General features: G+C 42.9%; 17 non-coding genes across 17 annotated transcripts; all 17 read right to left on the bottom strand.

Moving 5' to 3' along the window:
• Positions 1 to 50: 50 nt before the first annotated feature.
• Positions 51 to 123, bottom strand: TRNAI-AAU (transfer RNA isoleucine (anticodon AAU)). The gene has a single exon. It is a non-coding gene; the product is annotated as a tRNA-Ile (tRNA).
• A 478-nt stretch (positions 124 to 601) lies between these two features.
• On the bottom strand, positions 602 to 674 carry TRNAV-AAC (transfer RNA valine (anticodon AAC)). The gene has a single exon. It is a non-coding gene; the product is annotated as a tRNA-Val (tRNA).
• A 65-nt stretch (positions 675 to 739) lies between these two features.
• TRNAV-AAC (transfer RNA valine (anticodon AAC)) lies at positions 740 to 812 on the bottom strand. The gene has a single exon. It is a non-coding gene; the product is annotated as a tRNA-Val (tRNA).
• A 3,787-nt stretch (positions 813 to 4,599) lies between these two features.
• Positions 4,600 to 4,672, bottom strand: TRNAV-AAC (transfer RNA valine (anticodon AAC)). Its single transcript has one exon. It is a non-coding gene; the product is annotated as a tRNA-Val (tRNA).
• Positions 4,673 to 8,457: 3,785 nt separating this feature from the next.
• On the bottom strand, positions 8,458 to 8,530 carry TRNAV-AAC (transfer RNA valine (anticodon AAC)). The gene has a single exon. It is a non-coding gene; the product is annotated as a tRNA-Val (tRNA).
• Positions 8,531 to 9,147: 617 nt separating this feature from the next.
• On the bottom strand, positions 9,148 to 9,220 carry TRNAV-AAC (transfer RNA valine (anticodon AAC)). The gene has a single exon. It is a non-coding gene; the product is annotated as a tRNA-Val (tRNA).
• Positions 9,221 to 9,837: 617 nt separating this feature from the next.
• TRNAV-CAC (transfer RNA valine (anticodon CAC)) lies at positions 9,838 to 9,910 on the bottom strand. The gene has a single exon. It is a non-coding gene; the product is annotated as a tRNA-Val (tRNA).
• Positions 9,911 to 11,217: 1,307 nt separating this feature from the next.
• Positions 11,218 to 11,290, bottom strand: TRNAV-CAC (transfer RNA valine (anticodon CAC)). The gene has a single exon. It is a non-coding gene; the product is annotated as a tRNA-Val (tRNA).
• Positions 11,291 to 13,423: 2,133 nt separating this feature from the next.
• Positions 13,424 to 13,496, bottom strand: TRNAV-AAC (transfer RNA valine (anticodon AAC)). Its single transcript has one exon. It is a non-coding gene; the product is annotated as a tRNA-Val (tRNA).
• A 617-nt stretch (positions 13,497 to 14,113) lies between these two features.
• TRNAV-AAC (transfer RNA valine (anticodon AAC)) lies at positions 14,114 to 14,186 on the bottom strand. Its single transcript has one exon. It is a non-coding gene; the product is annotated as a tRNA-Val (tRNA).
• Positions 14,187 to 14,803: 617 nt separating this feature from the next.
• Positions 14,804 to 14,876, bottom strand: TRNAV-CAC (transfer RNA valine (anticodon CAC)). Its single transcript has one exon. It is a non-coding gene; the product is annotated as a tRNA-Val (tRNA).
• Positions 14,877 to 15,355: 479 nt separating this feature from the next.
• TRNAV-AAC (transfer RNA valine (anticodon AAC)) lies at positions 15,356 to 15,428 on the bottom strand. Its single transcript has one exon. It is a non-coding gene; the product is annotated as a tRNA-Val (tRNA).
• A 617-nt stretch (positions 15,429 to 16,045) lies between these two features.
• TRNAV-AAC (transfer RNA valine (anticodon AAC)) lies at positions 16,046 to 16,118 on the bottom strand. The gene has a single exon. It is a non-coding gene; the product is annotated as a tRNA-Val (tRNA).
• A 2,549-nt stretch (positions 16,119 to 18,667) lies between these two features.
• TRNAV-CAC (transfer RNA valine (anticodon CAC)) lies at positions 18,668 to 18,740 on the bottom strand. The gene has a single exon. It is a non-coding gene; the product is annotated as a tRNA-Val (tRNA).
• A 755-nt stretch (positions 18,741 to 19,495) lies between these two features.
• TRNAV-CAC (transfer RNA valine (anticodon CAC)) lies at positions 19,496 to 19,568 on the bottom strand. The gene has a single exon. It is a non-coding gene; the product is annotated as a tRNA-Val (tRNA).
• Positions 19,569 to 20,597: 1,029 nt separating this feature from the next.
• TRNAV-CAC (transfer RNA valine (anticodon CAC)) lies at positions 20,598 to 20,670 on the bottom strand. Its single transcript has one exon. It is a non-coding gene; the product is annotated as a tRNA-Val (tRNA).
• A 753-nt stretch (positions 20,671 to 21,423) lies between these two features.
• TRNAV-AAC (transfer RNA valine (anticodon AAC)) lies at positions 21,424 to 21,496 on the bottom strand. Its single transcript has one exon. It is a non-coding gene; the product is annotated as a tRNA-Val (tRNA).
• Between the last annotated feature and the right edge of the window lie 604 nt (positions 21,497 to 22,100).

Genomic DNA, 22,100 nt, shown 5'->3' on the forward strand with positions numbered 1-22,100 from the left:
TTTCTAAGAGATCCAGCTTATAACTATGTCTAATCACGATGGTCAAAACATGTATCTATCAGGGCTCGAACCTGGGACCTTCCGCGTATTAGGCGGACGTGCTAACCACTACACCATAGATACGTGTTTATTTAAGTTTTCGAAGAAATCTAGCTTATTACTATGTCTAATCACGATGGTCATAACATGTATCTATCAGGGCTCGAACCTGACACTTTCCGCGTGTTGGGCGGACGTGATAACCACTACACCATAGATACTTGGTTATTGTGAGTTTTCGAAGAGATCTACCCTTTTATTATGTCTAATCACGATGGTCCAAACATGTCCCTACCAGGGCTCGAACCTGGGACCTTCCGCGTGTAAGGCGGACGTGGTAGCCACTACACCATAGATACGTGTTAATATAAAGTTTTCGAAGAGATCTAGCTTATAACTATGTCTAATCATGTTGGTCAAAACATGTATCTATCAGGGCTCGAACCTGACACCTTCCGCGTGTTAGGCGGACGTGATAACCACGTCATCATATATACTTGGTTATTATGAGTTTTCGAAGAGATCTACCTTATTATTATGTCTTATCACGATGGTCAAAACATGTATCTACCAGGGCTCGAACCTGGGACCTTCCGCGTGTTAGGCGGACGTGATAACCACCACACCATAGATACGTGTTAATATAAAGTTTTCGAAGAGATCCAGCTTATTACTATGTCTAATCACGATGGTCAAAACATGTATCTATCAGGGTTCGAACCTGACACCTTCCGCGTGTTAGGCGGACGTGATAACCACTACACCATAGATACTTGGCTATTGTAAGTTTTCGAAGAGATCTACCTTATTATTATGTCTAATCACGATGGTCAAAACATGTCCCTACCAGCGCTCAAACCTGGGACCTTCCGCGCGTTAGGCAGACGTGATATCCACTACACCATAGATACGTGTTAATATAAGCTTTTCGAAGAGATCCAGCTTATTACTATGTCTAATCACGATGGTCCAAACATGTATCTATCACGGCTCGAACCTGACACCTTTCGCGTGTTAGGCGGACGTGATAACCACTACACCATATATACTTGGCTATTGGGAGTTTTCGAAGAGATCTACCTTATTATTATGTCTAATCACGATGGTCAAAACATGTCCCTACCAGCGCTAAAACCTGGGACCTTCCGCGTGTTAGGCAGACGTGATAACCACTACTCCATAGATACGTGTTAATATAAGGTTTTCGAAGAGATCCAGCTTATTACTATGTCTAATCACGATGGTCCAAACATGAATCTATCAGGGCTCGAACCTGACACCTTTCGCGTGTTAGGCGGACGTGATAACCACTACACCATATATACTTGGCTATTGGGAGTTTTCGAAGAGATCTACCTTATTATTATGTCTAATCACGATGGTCAAAACATATCCCTACCAGCGCTCAAACCTGGGACCTTCAGCGTGTTAGGCAGACGTGATAACCACTACACCATAGATACGTGTTAATATAAAGTTTTCTAAGAGATCCAGCTTATAACCATGTCTAATCACAATGGTCAAAACATGCATCTATCAGGGCTCGAACCTGGGACCTTCCGCGTGTTAGGCGGACGTGATAACCACTACACCATAGATACGTGTTAATTCAAGTTTTCGAAGAGATCTAGCTTATTACTATGTCTAATCACGATGGTCATAACATGCATCTATCAGGGCTCGAACCTGACACCTTCCGCGTGTTGGGCGCACGTGATAACCACTACACCATAGATACTTGGTTATTGTGAGTTTTCGAAGAGATCTACCCTATTATTATGTCTAATCACGATGGTCAAAACATATCCCTACCAGCGCTCAAACCTGGGACCTTCAGCGTGTTAGGCAGACGTGATAACCACTACACCATAGATACGTGTTAATATAAAGTTTTCTAAGAGATCCAGCTTATAACCATGTCTAATCACAATGGTCAAAACATGCATCTATCAGGGCTCGAACCTGGGACCTTCCGCGTGTTAGGCGGACGTGATAACGACTACACCATAGATACGTGTTAATTCAAGTTTTCGAAAAGATCTAGCTTATTACTATGTCTAATCACGATGGTCCAAACATGTATCTACCAGGGCTCGAACCTGGGACCTTCCGCGTGTTAGGCTGACGTGATAGCCACTACACCATAGTTACTTGGCTATTGTGAGTTTTCGAAGAGATCAACTTTATTATTATGTCTAATCACGATGGTTAAAACATGTATCTATCAAGGCTCGAACCTGACACCTTCCGCGTGTTGGGCGGACGTGATAACCACTACACCATAGATACTTGGTTATTGTGAGTTTTCGAAGAGATCTACCCTATTATTATGTCTAATCACGATGGTCAAAACATATCCCTACCAGCGCTCAAACCTGGGACCTTCAGCGTGTTAGGCAGACGTGATAACCACTACACCATAGATACGTGTTAATTTAAGTTTTCGAAGAGATCTAGCTTATTAATATGTCTAATCACGATGGTCATAACATGCATCTATCAGGGCTCGAACCTGACACCTTCCGCGTGTTGGGCGGACGTGATAACCACTACACCATAGATACTTGGCTATTGTGAGTTTTCGAAAAGATCTACCTTATTATTATGTCTAATCACGATGGTTAAAACATGTATCTATCAGGGCTCGAACCTGACACCTTCCGCGTGTTGGGCGGACGTGATAACCACTACACCATAGATACTTGGTTATTGTGAGTTTTCGAAGAGATCTACCCTATTATTATGTCTAATCACGATGGTCAAAACATGTCCCTTCCAGCGCTCAAACCTGGGACCTTCCGCGTGTTAGGCAGACGTGATAACCACTACACCATAGATACTTGGCTATTGTGAGTTTTCGAAGAGATCTACCTTATTATTATGTCTAATCACGATGGTTAAAACAAGTATCTATCAGGGCTCGAACCTGACACCTTCCCCGTGTTAGGCGGACGTGATAACCACTGCACCATAGATACTTGGCTATTGTGAGTTTTCGAAGAGATCTACCTTATTATTATGTCTAATCACGATGGTCAAAACATGTCCCTTCCAGCGCTCAAATATGGGACCTTCCGCGTGTTAGGCAGACGTGATAACCACTACACCATAGATACGTGTTAATATAAGGTTTTCGAAGAGATCCAGCTTATTACTATGTCTAATCACGATGGTCCAAACATGTATCTACCAGGGCTCGAACCTGGGACCTTCCGCGTGTTAGGCTGACGTGATAGCCACTACACCATATATACTTGGCTATTGGGAGTTTTCGAAGAGATCTACCTTATTATTATGTCTAATCACGATGGTCAAAACATATCCCTACCAGCGCTCAAACCTGGGACCTTCAGCGTGTTAGGCAGACGTGATAACCACTACACCATAGATACGTGTTAATATAAAGCTTTCTAAGAGCTCCAGTTTATAACTATGTCTAATCACGATGGTCCAAACATGTATCTATCAGGGCTCGAACCTGACACCTTTCGCGTGTCAGGCGGACGTGATAACCACTACACCATATATACTTGGCTATTGGGAGTTTTCAAAGAGATCTACCTTATTATTATGTCTAATCACGATGGTCAAAACATGTCCCTACCAGCGCTCAAACCTGGGACCTTCCGCGCGTTAGGCAGACGTGATAACCACTACACCATAGATACGTGTTAATATAAGGTTTTCGAAGAGATCCAGCTTATTACTATGTCTAATCACGATGGTCCAAACATGTATCTATCAGGGCTCGAACCTGACACCTTTCGCGTGTTAGGCGGACGTGATAACCACTACACCATATATACTTGGCTACTGGGAGTTTTCGAAGAGATCTACCTTATTATTATGTCTAATCACGATGGTCAAAACATGTCCCTACCAGCGCTCAAACCTGGGACCTTCCGCGTGTTAGGCAGACGTGATAACCACTACTCCATAGATACGTGTTAATATAAGGTTTTATAAGAGATCCAGCTTATTACTATGTCTAATCACGATGGTACAAACATGTATCTATCAGGGCTCGAACCTGACACCTTTCGCGTGTTAGGCGGACGTGATAACCACTACACCACAGATACGTGTTAATTTAAGTTTTCGAAGAGATCTAGCTTATTAATATGTCTAATCACGATGGTCATAACATGCATCTATCAGGGCTCGAACCTGACACCTTCCGCGTGTTGGGCGGACGTGATAACCACTACACCATAGATACTTGGCTATTGTGAGTTTTCGAAGAGATCTACCTTATTATTATGTCTAATCACGATGGTTAAAACATGTATCTATCAGGGCTCGAACCTGACACCTTCCGCGTGTTGGGCGGACGTGATAACCACTACACCATAGATACTTGGTTATTGTGAGTTTTCGAAGAGATCTACCCTATTATTATGTCTAATCACGATGGTCAAAACATGTCCCTTCCAGCGCTCAAACCTGGGACCTTCCGCGTGTTAGGCAGACGTGATAACCACTACACCATAGATACGTGTTAATATAAGGTTTTCGAAGAGATCCAGCTTATTACTATGTCTAATTACGATGGTCCAAACATGTATCTACCAGGGCTCGAACCTGGGACCTTCCGCGTGTTAGGCGGACGTGATAACCACTACACCATATATACTTGGCTATTGGGAGTTTTCGAAGAGATCTACCTTATAATTATGTCTAATCACGATGGTCAAAACATATCCCTACCAGCGCTCAAACCTGGGACCTTCAGCGTGTTAGGCAGACGTGATAACCACTACACCATAGATACGTGTTAATATAAAGTTTTCTAAGAGATCCAGCTTATAACCATGTCTAATCACAATGGTCAAAACATGCATCTATCAGGGCTCGAACCTGGGACCTTCCGCGTGTTAGACGGACGTGATAACCACTACACCATAGATACGTGTTAATTCAAGTTTTCGAAGAGATCTAGCTTATTACTATGTCTAATCACGATGGTCATAACATGCATCTATCAGGGCTCGAACCTGACACCTTCCGCGTGTTGGGCGCACGTGATAACCACTACACCATAGATACTTGGTTATTGTGAGTTTTCGAAGAGATCTACCCTATTATTATGTCTAATCACGATGGTCAAAACATATCCCTACCAGCGCTCAAACCTGGGACCTTCAGCGTGTTAGGCAGACGTGATAACCACTACACCATAGATACGTGTTAATATAAAGTTTTCTAAGAGATCCAGCTTATAACCATGTCTAATCACAATGGTCAAAACATGCATCTATCAGGGCTCGAACCTGGGACCTTCCGCGTGTTAGGCGGACGTGATAACGACTACACCATAGATACGTGTTAATTCAAGTTTTCGAAAAGATCTAGCTTATTACTATGTCTAATCACGATGGTCCAAACATGTATCTACCAGGGCTCGAACCTGGGACCTTCCGCGTGTTAGGCTGACGTGATAGCCACTACACCATAGTTACTTGGCTATTGTGAGTTTTCAAAGAGATCAACTTTATTATTATGTCTAATCACGATGGTTAAAACATGTATCTATCAAGGCTCGAACCTGACACCTTCCGCGTGTTGGGCGGACGTGATAACCACTACACCATAGATACTTGGTTATTGTGAGTTTTCGAAGAGATCTACCTATTATTATGTCTAATCACGATGGTCAAAACATATCCCTACCAGCGCTCAAACCTGGGACCTTCAGCGTGTTAGGCAGACGTGATAACCACTACACCATAGATACGTGTTAATTTAAGTTTTCGAAGAGATCTAGCTTATTAATATGTCTAATCACGATGGTCATAACATGCATCTATCAGGGCTCGAACCTGACACCTTCCGCGTGTTGGGCGGACGTGATAACCACTACACCATAGATACTTGGCTATTGTGAGTTTTCGAAAAGATCTACCTTATTATTATGTCTAATGACGATGGTTAAAACATGTATCTATCAGGGCTCGAACCTGACACCTTCCGCGTGTTGGGCGGACGTGATAACCACTACACCATAGATACTTGGTTATTGTGAGTTTTCGAAGAGATCTACCCTATTATTATGTCTAATCACGATGGTCAAAACATGTCCCTTCCAGCGCTCAAACCTGGGACCTTCCGCGTGTTAGGCAGACGTGATAACCACTACACCATAGATACTTGGCTATTGTGAGTTTTCGAAGAGATCTACCTTATTATTATGTCTAATCACGATGGTTAAAACAAGTATCTATCAGGGCTCGAACCTGACACCTTCCCCGTGTTAGGCGGACGTGATAACCACTGCACCATAGATACTTGGCTATTGTGAGTTTTCGAAGAGATCTACCTTATTATTATGTCTAATCACGATGGTCAAAACATGTCCCTTCCAGCGCTCAAACCTGGGACCTTCCGCGTGTTAGGCAGACGTGATAACCACTACACCATAGATACGTGTTAATATAAGGTTTTCGAAGAGATCCAGCTTATTACTATGTCTAATCACGATGGTCCAAACATGTATCTACCAGGGCTCGAACCTGGGACCTTCCGCGTGTTAGGCTGACGTGATAGCCACTACACCATATATACTTGGCTATTGGGAGTTTTCGAAGAGATCTACCTTATTATTATGTCTAATCACGATGGTCAAAACATATCCCTACCAGCGCTCAAACCTGGGACCTTCAGCGTGTTAGGCAGACGTGATAACCACTACACCATAGATACGTGTTAATATAAAGCTTTCTAAGAGCTCCAGCTTATAACTATGTCTAATCACGATGGTCCAAACATGTATCTATCAGGGCTCGAACCTGACACCTTTCGCGTGTCAGGCGGACGTGATAACCACTACACCATATATACTTGGCTATTGGGAGTTTTCAAAGAGATCTACCTTATTATTATGTCTAATCACGATGGTCAAAACATGTCCCTACCAGCGCTCAAACCTGGGACCTTCCGCGCGTTAGGCAGACGTGATAACCACTACACCATAGATACGTGTTAATATAAGGTTTTCGAAGAGATCCAGCTTATTACTATGTCTAATCACGATGGTCCAAACATGTATCTATCAGGGCTCGAACCTGACACCTTTCGCGTGTTAGGCGGACGTGATAACCACTACACCATATATACTTGGCTATTGGGAGTTTTCGAAGAGATCTACCTTATTATTATGTCTAATCACGATGGTCAAAACATGTCCCTACCAGCGCTCAAACCTGGGACCTTCCGCGTGTTAGGCAGACGTGATAACCACTACTCCATAGATACGTGTTAATATAAGGTTTTCGAAGAGATCCAGCTTATTACTATGTCTAATCACGATGGTACAAACATGTATCTATCAGGGCTCGAACCTGACACCTTTCGCGTGTTAGGCGGACGTGATAACCACTACACCATAGATACGTGTTAATTTAAGTTTTCGAAGAGATCTAGCTTATTAATATGTCTAATCACGATGGTCATAACATGCATCTATCAGGGCTCGAACCTGACACCTTCCGCGTGTTGGGCGGACGTGATAACCACTACACCATAGATACTTGGCTATTGTGAGTTTTCGAAGAGATCTACCTTATTATTATGTCTAATCACGATGGTTAAAACATGTATCTATCAGGGCTCGAACCTGACACCTTCCGCGTGTTGGGCGGACGTGATAACCACTACACCATAGATACTTGGTTATTGTGAGTTTTCGAAGAGATCTACCCTATTATTATGTCTAATCACGATGGTCAAAACATGTCCCTTCCAGCGCTCAAACCTGGGACCTTCCGCGTGTTAGGCAGACGTGATAACCACTACACCATAGATACGTGTTAATATAAGGTTTTCGAAGAGATCCAGCTTATTACTATGTCTAATCACGATGGTACAAACATGTATCTATCAGGGCTCGAACCTGACACCTTTCGCGTGTTAGGCGGACGTGATAACCACTACACCATAGATACGTGTTAATTTAAGTTTTCGAAGAGATCTAGCTTATTAATATGTCTAATCACGATGGTCATAACATGCATCTATCAGGGCTCGAACCTGACACCTTCCGCGTGTTGGGCGGACGTGATAACCACTACACCATAGATACTTGGCTATTGTGAGTTTTCGAAGAGATCTACCTTATTATTATGTCTAATCACGATGGTTAAAACATGTATCTATCAGGGCTCGAACCTGACACCTTCCGCGTGTTGGGCGGACGTGATAACCACTACACCATAGATACTTGGTTATTGTGAGTTTTCGAAGAGATCTACCCTATTATTATGTCTAATCACGATGGTCAAAACATGTCCCTTCCAGCGCTCAAACCTGGGACCTTCCGCGTGTAAGGCAGACGTGATAACCACTACACCATAGATACGTGTTAATATAAGGTTTTCGAAGAGATCCAGCTTATTACTATGTCTAATTACGATGGTCCAAACATGTATCTACCAGGGCTCGAACCTGGGACCTTCCGCGTGTTAGGCGGACGTGATAACCACTACACCATATATACTTGGCTATTGGGAGTTTTCGAAGAGATCTACCTTATAATTATGTCTAATCACGATGGTCAAAACATATCCCTACCAGCGCTCAAACCTGGGACCTTCAGCGTGTTAGGCAGACGTGATAACCACTACACCATAGATACGTGTTAATATAAGGTTTTCGAAGAGATCCAGCTTATTACTATGTCTAATCACGATGGTACAAACATGTATCTATCAGGGCTCGAACCTGACACCTTTCGCGTGTTAGGCGGACGTGATAACCACTACACCATATATACTTGGCTATTGGGAGTTTTCGAAGAGATCTACCTTATTATTATGTCTAATCACGATGGTCAAAACATATCCCTACCAGCGCTCAAACCTGGGACCTTCAGCGTGTTAGGCAGACGTGATAACCACTACACCATAGATACGTGTTAATATAAAGTTTTCTAAGAGATCCAGCTTATAACTATGTCTAATCACGATGGTCCAAACATGTATCTATCAGGGCTCGAACCTGACACCTTTCGCGTGTTAGGCGGACGTGATAACCACTACACCATATATACTTGGCTATTGTGAGTTTTCGAAGAGATCTACCTCATTATTATGTCTAATCACGATGGTTAAAACTTGTATCTATCAGGGCTCGAACCTGACACCTTCCGCGTGTTAGGCGGACGTGATAACCACTACACCATAGATACTTGGCTATTGTGAGTTTTCGAAGAGATCTACCTCATTATTATGTCTAATCACGATGGTTAAAACTTGTATCTATCAGGGCTCGAACCTGACACCTTCCGCGTGTTGGGCGGACGTGATAACCACTACACGATAGATACTTTGTTATTGTGAGTTTTCGAAGAGATCTACCCTATTATTATGTCTAATCACGATGGTCAAAACATGTCCCTTCCAGCGCTCAAACCTGGGACCTTCCGCGTGTTAGGCAGACGTGATAACCACTACACCATAGATACTTGGCTATTGTGAGTTTTCGAAGAGATCTACCTTATTATTATGTCTAATCACGATGGTTAAAACAAGTATCTATCAGGGCTCGAACCTGACACCTTCCGCGTGTTAGGCGGACGTGATAACCACTACACCATAGATACTTGGCTATTGTGAGTTTTCGAAGAGATCTACCTTATTATTATGTCTAATCACGATGGTCAAAACATGTCCCTTCCAGCGCTCAAACCTGGGACCTTCCGCGTGTTAGGCAGACGTGATAACCACTACACCATAGATACGTGTTAATATAAGGTTTTCGAAGAGATCCAGCTTATTACTATGTCTAATCACGATGGTCCAAACATGTATCTACCAGGGCTCGAACCTGGGATCTTCCGCGTGTGAGGCGGATGTGATAACCACTACACCATATATACTTGGCTATTGGGAGTTTTCGAAGAGATCTACCTTATTATTATGTCTAATCACGATGGTCAAAACATATCCCTACCAGCGCTCAAACCTGGGACCTTCAGCGTGTTAGTCAGAAGTGATAACCACTACACCATAGATACGTGTTAATATAAAGTTTTCTAAGAGATCCAGCTTTTAACTATGTCTAATCACGATGGTCCAAACATGTATCTATCAGGGCTCGAACCTGACACCTTCCGCGTGTTGGGCGGACGTGATAACCACTACACCATAGATACTTGGTTATTGTGAGTTTTCGAAGAGATCTACCCTATTATTATGTCTAATCACGATGGTCAAAACATATCCCTACCAGCGCTCAAACCTGGGACCTTCAGCGTGTTAGGCAGACGTGATAACCACTACACCATAGATACGTGTTAATATAAAGCTTTCTAAGAGCTCCAGCTTATAACTATGTCTAATCACGATGGTCCAAACATGTATCTATCAGGGCTCGAACCTGACACCTTTCGCGTGTCAGGCGGACGTGATAACCACTACACCATATATACTTGGCTATTGGGAGTTTTCAAAGAGATCTACCTTATTATTATGTCTAATCACGATGGTCAAAACATGTCCCTACCAGCGCTCAAACCTGGGACCTTCCGCGCGTTAGGCAGACGTGATAACCACTACACCATAGATACGTGTTAATATAAGGTTTTCGAAGAGATCCAGCTTATTACTATGTCTAATCACGATGGTCCAAACATGTATCTATCAGGGCTCGAACCTGACACCTTCCGCGTGTTGGGCGGACGTGATAACCACTACACCATAGATACTTGGTTATTGTGAGTTTTCGAAGAGATCTACCCTATTATTATGTCTAATCACGATGGTCAAAACATGTCCCTTCCAGCGCTCAAACCTGGGACCTTCCGCGTGTTAGGCAGACGTGATAACCACTACACCATAGATACTTGGCTATTGTGAGTTTTCGAAGAGATCTACCTTATTATTATGTCTAATCACGATGGTTAAAACAAGTATCTATCAGGGCTCGAACCTGACACCTTCCGCGTGTTAGGCGGACGTGATAACCACTACACCATAGATACTTGGCTATTGTGAGTTTTCGAAGAGATCTACCTTATTATTATGTCTAATCACGATGGTCAAAACATGTCCCTTCCAGCGCTCAAACCTGGGACCTTCCGCGTGTTAGGCAGACGTGATAACCACTACACCATAGATACGTGTTAATATAAGGTTTTCGAAGAGATCCAGCTTATTACTATGTCTAATCACGATGGTCCAAACATGTATCTACCAGGGCTCGAACCTGGGATCTTCCGCGTGTGAGGCGGACGTGATAACCACTACACCATATATACTTGGCTATTGGGAGTTTTCGAAGAGATCTACCTTATTATTATGTCTAATCACGATGGTCAAAACATATCCCTACCAGCGCTCAAACCTGGGACCTTCAGCGTGTTAGTCAGAAGTGATAACCACTACACCATAGATACGTGTTAATACAAAGTTTTCTAAGAGATCCAGCTTTTAACTATGTCTAATCACGATGGTCCAAACATGTATCTATCAGGGCTCGAACCTGACACCTTCCGCGTGTTGGGCGGACGTGATAACCACTACACCATAGATACTTGGTTATTGTGAGTTTTCGAAGAGATCTACCCTATTATTATGTCTAATCACGATGGTCAAAACATATCCCTACCAGCGCTCAAACCTGGGACCTTCAGCGTGTTAGGCAGACGTGATAACCACTACACCATAGATACGTGTTAATATAAAGCTTTCTAAGAGCTCCAGCTTATAACTATGTCTAATCACGATGGTCCAAACATGTATCTATCAGGGCTCGAACCTGACACCTTTCGCGTGTCAGGCGGACGTGATAACCACTACACCATATATACTTGGCTATTGGGAGTTTTCAAAGAGATCTACCTTATTATTATGTCTAATCACGATGGTCAAAACATGTCCCTACCAGCGCTCAAACCTGGGACCTTCCGCGCGTTAGGCAGACGTGATAACCACTACACCATAGATACGTGTTAATATAAGGTTTTCGAAGAGATCCAGCTTATTACTATGTCTAATCACGATGGTCCAAACATGTATCTATCAGGGCTCAAACCTGACACCTTTCGCGTGTTAGGCGGACGTGATAACCACTACACCATATATACTTGGCTATTGGGAGTTTTCGAAGAGATCTACCTTATTATTATGTCTAATCACGATGGTCAAAACATGTCCCTACCAGCGCTCAAACCTGGGACCTTCCGCGTGTTAGGCAGACGTGATAACCACTACTCCATAGATACGTGTTAATATAAGGTTTTCGAAGAGATCCAGCTTATTACTATGTCTAATCACGATGGTACAAACATGTATCTATCAGGGCTCGAACCTGACACCTTTCGCGTGTTAGGCGGACGTGATAACCACTACACCATAGATACGTGTTAATTTAAGTTTTCGAAGAGATCTAGCTTATTAATATGTCTAATCACGATGGTCATAACATGCATCTATCAGGGCTCGAACCTGACACCTTCCGCGTGTTGGGCGGACGTGATAACCACTACACCATAGATACTTGGCTATTGTGAGTTTTCGAAGAGATCTACCTTATTATTATGTCTAATCACGATGGTTAAAACATGTATCTATCAGGGCTCGAACCTGACACCTTCCGCGTGTTGGGCGGACGTGATAACCACTACACCATTGATACTTGGTTATTGTGAGTTTTCGAAGAGATCTACCCTATTATTATGTCTAATCACGATGGTCAAAACATGTCCCTTCCAGCGCTCAAACCTGGGACCTTCCGCGTGTTAGGCAGACGTGATAACCACTACACCATAGATACGTGTTAATATAAGGTTTTCGAAGAGATCCAGCTTATTACTATGTCTAATCACGATGGTACAAACATGTATCTATCAGGGCTCGAACCTGACACCTTTCGCGTGTTAGGCGGACGTGATAACCACTACACCATAGATACGTGTTAATTTAAGTTTTCGAAGAGATCTAGCTTATTAATATGTCTAATCACGATGGTCATAACATGCATCTATCAGGGCTCGAACCTGACACCTTCCGCGTGTTGGGCGGACGTGATAACCACTACACCATAGATACTTGGCTATTGTGAGTTTTCGAAGAGATCTACCTTATTATTATGTCTAATCACGATGGTTAAAACATGTATCTATCAGGGCTCGAACCTGACACCTTCCGCGTGTTGGGCGGACGTGATAACCACTACACCATAGATACTTGGTTATTGTGAGTTTTCGAAGAGATCTACCCTATTATTATGTCTAATCACGATGGTCAAAACATGTCCCTTCCAGCGCTCAAACCTGGGACCTTCCGCGTGTTAGGCAGACGTGATAACCACTACACCATAGATACGTGTTAATATAAGGTTTTCGAAGAGATCCAGCTTATTACTATGTCTAATTACGATGGTCCAAACATGTATCTACCAGGGCTCGAACCTGGGACCTTCCGCGTGTTAGGCGGACGTGATAACCACTACACCATATATACTTGGCTATTGGGAGTTTTCGAAGAGATCTACCTTATAATTATGTCTAATCACGATGGTCAAAACATATCCCTACCAGCGCTCAAACCTGGGACCTTCAGCGTGTTAGGCAGACGTGATAACCACTACACCATAGATACGTGTTAATATAAGGTTTTCGAAGAGATCCAGCTTATTACTATGTCTAATCACGATGGTACAAACATGTATCTATCAGGGCTCGAACCTGACACCTTTCGCGTGTTAGGCGGACGTGATAACCACTACACCATATATACTTGGCTATTGGGAGTTTTCGAAGAGATCTACCTTATTATTATGTCTAATCACGATGGTCAAAACATATCCCTACCAGCGCTCAAACCTGGGACCTTCAGCGTGTTAGGCAGACGTGATAACCACTACACCATAGATACGTGTTAATATAAAGTTTTCTAAGAGATCCAGCTTATAACTATGTCTAATCACGATGGTCCAAACATGTATCTATCAGGGCTCGAACCTGACACCTTTCGCGTGTTAGGCGGACGTGATAACCACTACACCATATATACTTGGCTATTGTGAGTTTTCGAAGAGATCTACCTCATTATTATGTCTAATCACGATGGTTAAAACTTGTATCTATCAGGGCTCGAACCTGACACCTTCCGCGTGTTAGGCGGACGTGATAACCACTACACCATAGATACTTGGCTATTGTGAGTTTTCGAAGAGATCTACCTCATTATTATGTCTAATCACGATGGTTAAAACTTGTATCTATCAGGGCTCGAACCTGACACCTTCCGCGTGTTGGGCGGACGTGATAACCACTACACGATAGATACTTTGTTATTGTGAGTTTTCGAAGAGATCTACCCTATTATTATGTCTAATCACGATGGTCAAAACATGTCCCTTCCAGCGCTCAAACCTGGGACCTTCCGCGTGTTAGGCAGACGTGATAACCACTACACCATAGATACTTGGCTATTGTGAGTTTTCGAAGAGATCTACCTTATTATTATGTCTAATCACGATGGTTAAAACAAGTATCTATCAGGGCTCGAACCTGACACCTTCCGCGTGTTAGGCGGACGTGATAACCACTACACCATAGATACTTGGCTATTGTGAGTTTTCGAAGAGATCTACCTTATTATTATGTCTAATCACGATGGTCAAAACATGTCCCTTCCAGCGCTCAAACCTGGGACCTTCCGCGTGTTAGGCAGACGTGATAAGCACTACACCATAGATACGTGTTAATATAAGGTTTTCGAAGAGATCCAGCTTATTACTATGTCTAATCACGATGGTCCAAACATGTATCTACCAGGGCTCGAACCTGGGATCTTCCGCGTGTGAGGCGGACGTGATAACCACTACACCATATATACTTGGCTATTGGGAGTTTTCGAAGAGATCTACCTTATTATTATGTCTAATCACGATGGTCAAAACATATCCCTACCAGCGCTCAAACCTGGGACCTTCAGCGTGTTAGTCAGAAGTGATAACCACTACACCATAGATACGTGTTAATATAAAGTTTTCTAAGAGATCCAGCTTTTAACTATGTCTAATCACGATGGTCCAAACATGTATCTATCAGGGCTCGAACCTGACACCTTCCGCGTGTTGGGCGGACGTGATAACCACTACACCATAGATACTTGGTTATTGTGAGTTTTCGAAGAGATCTACCCTATTATTATGTCTAATCACGATGGTCAAAACATATCCCTACCAGCGCTCAAACCTGGGACCTTCAGCGTGTTAGGCAGACGTGATAACCACTACACCATAGATACGTGTTAATATAAAGTTTTCTAAGAGATCCAGCTTATAACTATGTCTAATCACGATGGTCCAAACATGTATCTACCAGGGCTCGAACCTGGGACCTTCCGCGTGTTAGGCGGACGTGATAACCACTACACCATATATACTTGGCTATTGGGAGTTTTCGAAGAGATCTACCTTATTATTATGTCTAATCACGATGGTCAAAACATATCCCTACCAGCGCTCAAACCTGGGACCTTCAGCGTGTTAGGCAGACGTGATAACCACTACACCATAGATACGTGTTAATATAAAGTTTTCTAAGAGATCCAGCTTATAACTATGTCTAATCACGATGGTCCAAACATGTATCTATCAGGGCTCGAACCTGACACCTTTCGCGTGTTAGGCGGACGTGATAACCACTACACCATATATACTTGGCTATTGGGAGTTTTCGAAGAGATCTACCTTATTATTATGTCTAATCACGATGGTTAAAACAAGTATCTATCAGGGCTCGAACCTGACACCTTCCGCGTGTTAGGCGGACGTGATAACCACTACACCATAGATACTTGGCTATTGTGAGTTTTCGAAGAGATCTACCTTATTATTATGTCTAATCACGATGGTCAAAACATATCCCTACCAGCGCTCAAACCTGGGACCTTCAGCGTGTTAGGCAGACGTGATAACCACTACACCATAGATACGTGTTAATATAAAGTTTTCTAAGAGATCCAGCTTATAACTATGTCTAATCACGATGGTCCAAACATGTATCTACCAGGGCTCGAACCTGGGACCTTCCGCGTGTTAGGCGGACGTGATAACCACTACACCATATATACTTGGCTATTGGGAGTTTTCGAAGAGATCTACCTTATTATTATGTCTAATCACGATGGTCAAAACATATCCCTACCAGCGCTCAAACCTGGGACCTTCAGCGTGTTAGGCAGACGTGATAACCACTACACCATAGATACGTGCTAATATAAAGTTTTCTAAGAGATCCAGCTTATAACTATGTCTAATCACGATGGTCCAAACATGTATCTATCAGGGCTCGAACCTGACACCTTTCGCGTGTTAGGCGGACGTGATAACCACTACACCATATATACTTGGCTATTGGGAGTTTTCGAAGAGATCTACCTTATTATTATGTCTAATCACGATGGTTAAAACAAGTATCTATCAGGGCTCAAACCTGACACCTTCCGCGTGTTAGGCGGACGTGATAACCACTACACCATAGATACTTGGCTATTGTGAGTTTTCGAAGAGATCTACCTTATTATTATGTCTAATCACGATGGTTCAAACATGTATCTATCAGGGCTCGAACCTGACACCTTCCGCGTGTTGGGCGGACGTGATAACCACTACACCATAGATACTTGGTTATTGTGAGTTTTCGAAGAGATCTACCCTATTATTATGTCTAATCACGATGGTCAAAACATATCCCTACCAGCGCTCAAACCTGGGACCTTCAGCGTGTTAGGCAGACGTGATAACCACTACACCATAGATACGTGTTAATATAAAGTTTTCTAAGAGATCCAGCTTATAACTATGTCTAATCACGATGGTCCAAACATGTATCTACCAGGGCTCAAACCTGGGACCTTCCGCGTGTTAGGCGGACGTGATAACCACTACACCATATATACTTGGCTATTGGGAGTTTTCGAAGAGATCTACCTTATTATTATGTCTAATCACGATGGTCAAAACATATCCCTACCAGCGCTCAAACCTGGGACCTTCAGCGTGTTAGGCAGACGTGATAACCACTACACCATAGATACGTGTTAATATAAAGTTTTCTAAGAGATCCAGCTTAAAACTATGTCTAATCACGATGGTCCAAACATGTATCTATCAGGGCTCGAACCTGACACCTTTCGCGTGTTAGGCGGACGTGATAACCACTACACCATATAAACTTGGCTATTGGGAGTTTTCGAAGAGATCTACCTTATTATTATGTCTAATCACGATGGTTAAAACAAGTATCTATCAGGGCTCGAACCTGACACCTTCCGCGTGTTGGGCGGACGTGATAACCACTACACGATAGATACTTTGTTATTGTGAGTTTTCGAAGAGATCTACCCTATTATTGTGTCTAATCACGATGGTCAAAACATGTCCCTTCCAGCGCTCAAACCTGGGACCTTCCGCGTGTTAGGCAGACGTGATAACCACTACACCATAGATACTTGGCTATTGTGAGTTTTCGAAGAGATCTACCTTATTATTATGTCTAATCACGATGGTTAAAACAAGTATCTATCAGGGCTCGAACCTGACACCTTCCGTGTGTTGGGCGGACGTGATAACCACTACACCATAGATACTTGCTTATTGTGAGTTTTCGAAGAAATCTACCCTATTATTATGTCTAATCACGATGGTCAAAACATATCCCTACCAGCGCTCAAACCTGGGACCTTCAGCGTGTTAGGCAGACGTGATAACCACTACACCATAGATACGTGTTAATATAAAGTTTTCTAAGAGATCCAGCTTATAACTATGTCTAATCACGATGGTCCAAACATGTATCTATCAGGGCTCGAACCTGACACCTTTCGCGTGTTAGGCGGACGTGATAACCACTACACCATATATACTTGGCTATTGTGAGTTTTCGAAGAGATCTACCTCATTATTATGTCTAATCACGATGGTTAAAACTTGTATCTATCAGGGCTCGAACCTGACATCTTCCGCGTGTTAGGCGGACGTGATAACCACTACACCATAGATACTTGGCTATTGTGAGTTTTCGAAGAGATCTACCTCATTATTATGTCTAATCACGATGGTTAAAACTTGTATCTATCAGGGCTCGAACCTGACACCTTCCGCGTGTTGGGCGGACGTGATAACCACTACACGATAGATACTTTGTTATTGTGAGTTTTCGAAGAGATTTACCCTATTATTATGTCTAATCACGATGGTCAAAACATGTCCCTTCCAGCGCTCAAACCTGGGACCTTCCGCGTGTTAGGCAGACGTGATAACCACTACACCATAGATACTTGGCTATTGTGAGTTTTCGAAGAGATCTACCTTATTATTATGTCTAATCACGATGGTTAAAACAAGTATCTATCAGGGCTCGAACCTGACACCTTCCGCGTGTTAGGCGGACGTGATAACCACTACACCATAGATACTTGGCTATTGTGAGTTTTCGAAGAGATCTACCTTATTATTATGTCTAATCACGATGGTCAAAACATGTCCCTTCCAGCGCTCAAACCTGGGACCTTCCGCGTGTTAGGCAGACGTGATAACCACTACACCATAGATACGTGTTAATATAAGGTTTTCGAAGAGATCCAGCTTATTACTATGTCTAATCACGATGGTCCAAACATGTATCTACCAGGGCTCGAACCTGGGATCTTCCGCGTGTGAGGCGGACGTGATAACCACTACACCATATATACTTGGCTATTGGGAGTTTTCGAAGAGATCTACCTTATTATTATGTCTAATCACGATGGTCAAAACATATCCCTACCAGCGCTCAAACCTGGGACCTTCAGCGTGTTAGTCAGACGTGATAACCACTACACCATAGATACGTGTTAATATAAAGTTTTCTAAGAGATCCAGCTTTTAACTATGTCTAATCACGATGGTCCAAACATGTATCTATCAGGGCTCGAACCTGACACCTTCCGCGTGTTGGGCGGACGTGATAACCACTACACCATAGATACTTGGTTATTGTGAGTTTTCGAAGAGATCTACCCTATTATTATGTCTAATCACGATGGTCAAAACATGTCCCTTCCAGCGCTCAAACCTGGGACCTTCCGCGTGTTAGGCAGACGTGATAACCACTACACCATAGATACTTGGCTATTGTGAGTTTTCGAAGAGATCTACCTTATTATTATGTCTAATCACGATGGTTAAAACAAGTATCTATCAGGGCTCGAACCTGACACCTTCCGCGTGTTGGGCGGACGTGATAACCACTACACCATAGATACTTGGCTATTGTGAGTTTTCGAAGAGATCTACCTTATTATTATGTCTAATCACGATGGTCAAAACATGTCCCTTCCAGCGCTCAAACCTGGGACCTTCCGCGTGTTAGGCAGACGTGATAACCACTACACCATAGATACGTGTTAATGTAAGGTTTTCGAAGAGATCCAGCTTATTACTATGTCTAATCACGATGGTCCAAACATGTATCTACCAGGGCTCGAACCTGGGACCTTCCGCGTGTGAGGCGGACGTGATAACCACTACACCATATATACTTGGCTATTGGGAGTTTTCGAAGAGATCTACCTTATTATTATGTCTAATCACGATGGTCAAAACATATCCCTACCAGCGCTCAAACCTGGGACCTTCAGCGTGTTTGGCAGACGTGATAACCACTACACCATAGATACGTGTTAATATAAAGTTTTCTAAAAGATCCAGCTTTTAACTATGTCTAATCACGATGGTCCAAACATGTATCTATCAGGGCTCGAACCTGACACCTTCCGCGTGTTGGGCGGACGTGATAACCACTACACCATAGATACTTGGTTATTGTGAGTTTTCGAAGAGATCTACCTTATTATTATGTCTAATCACGATGGTCAAAACATATCCCTACCAGCGCTCAACAAGGACCTTCAGCGTGTTAGGCAGACGTGATAACCACTACACCATAGATACGTGTTAATATAAAGTTTTCTAAAAGATCCAGCTTTTAACTATGTCTAATCACGATGGTCCAAACATGTATCTATCAGGGCTCGAACCTGACACCTTCCGCGTGTTGGGCGGACGTGATAACCACTACACCATAGATACTTGGTTATTGTGAGTTTTCGAAGAGATCTACCCTATTATTATGTCTAATCACGATGGTCAAAACATGTCCCTTCCAGCGCTCAAACCTGGGACCTTCCGCGTGTTAGGCAGACGTGATAACCACTACACCATAGATACTTGGCTATTGTGAGTTTTCGAAGAGATCTACCTTATTATTATGTCTAATCACGATGGTTAAAACAAGTATCTATCAGGGCTCGAACCTGACACCTTCCGCGTGTTGGGCGGACGTGATAACCACTACACCATAGATACTTGGCTATTGTGAGTTTTCGAAGAGATCTACCTTATTATTATGTCTAATCACGATGGTCAAAACATGTCCCTTCCAGCGCTCAAACCTGGGACCTTCCGCGTGTTAGGCAGACGTGATAACCACTACACCATAGATACGTGTTAATGTAAGGTTTTCGAAGAGATCCAGCTTATTACTATGTCTAATCACGATGGTCCAAACATGTATCTACCAGGGCTCGAACCTGGGACCTTCCGCGTGTGAGGCGGACGTGATAACCACTACACCATATATACTTGGCTATTGGGAGTTTTCGAAGAGATCTACCTTATTATTATGTCTAATCACGATGGTCAAAACATATCCCTACCAGCGCTCAAACCTGGGACCTTCAGCGTGTTTGGCAGACGTGATAACCACTACACCATAGATACGTGTTAATATAAAGTTTTCTAAAAGATCCAGCTTTTAACTATGTCTAATCACGATGGTCCAAACATGTATCTATCAGGGCTCGAACCTGACACCTTCCGCGTGTTGGGCGGACGTGATAACCACTACACCATAGATACTTGGTTATTGTGAGTTTTCGAAGAGATCTACCTTATTATTATGTCTAATCACGATGGTCAAAACATATCCCTACCAGCGCTCAACAAGGACCTTCAGCGTGTTAGGCAGACGTGATAACCACTACACCATAGATACGTGTTAATATAAAGTTTTCTAAAAGATCCAGCTTTTAACTATGTCTAATCACGATGGTCCAAACATGTATCTATCAGGGCTCGAACCTGACACCTTCCGCGTGTTGGGCGGACGTGATAACCACTACACCATAGATACTTGGTTATTGTGAGTTTTCGAAGAGATCTACCCTATTATTATGTCTAATCACGATGGTCAAAACATATCCCTACCAGCGCTCAAACCTGGGACCTTCAGCGTGTTAGGCAGACGTGATAACCACTACACCATAGATACGTGTTAATATAAAGTTTTCTAAGAGATCCAGCTTATAACTATGTCTAATCACGATGGTCCAAACATGTATCTACCAGGGCTCGAACCTGGGACCTTCCGCGTGTTAGGCGGACGTGATAACCACTACACCATATATACTTGGCTATTGGGAGTTTTCGAAGAGATCTACCTTATTATTATGTCTAATCACGATGGTCAAAACATATCCCTACCAGCGCTCAAACCTGGGACCTTCAGCGTGTTAGGCAGACGTGATAACCACTACACCATAGATACGTGTTAATATAAAGTTTTCTAAGAGATCCAGCTTATAACTATGTCTAATCACGATGGTCCAAACATGTATCTATCAGGGCTCGAACCTGACACCTTTCGCGTGTTAGGCGGACGTGATAACCACTACACCATATATACTTGGCTATTGGGAGTTTTCGAAGAGATCTACCTTATTATTATGTCTAATCACGATGGTCAAAACATATCCCTACCAGCGCTCAAACCTGGGACCTTCAGCGTGTTAGGCAGACGTGATAACCACTACACCATAGATACGTGTTAATATAAAGTTTTCTAAGAGATCCAGCTTATAACTATGTCTAATCACGATGGTCCAAACATGTATCTATCAGGGCTCGAACCTGACACCTTTCGCGTGTTAGGCGGACGTGATAACCACTACACCATATATACTTGGCTATTGGGAGTTTTCGAAGAGATCTACCTTATTATTATGTCTAATCAC

This window comes from Phalangium opilio, unplaced genomic scaffold (assembly GCF_054372755.1).
Source record: "Phalangium opilio isolate 3A_F unplaced genomic scaffold, DU_Popi_V2 ptg000046l_1, whole genome shotgun sequence".
Lineage (NCBI taxonomy): Eukaryota > Metazoa > Arthropoda > Arachnida > Opiliones > Phalangiidae > Phalangium > Phalangium opilio.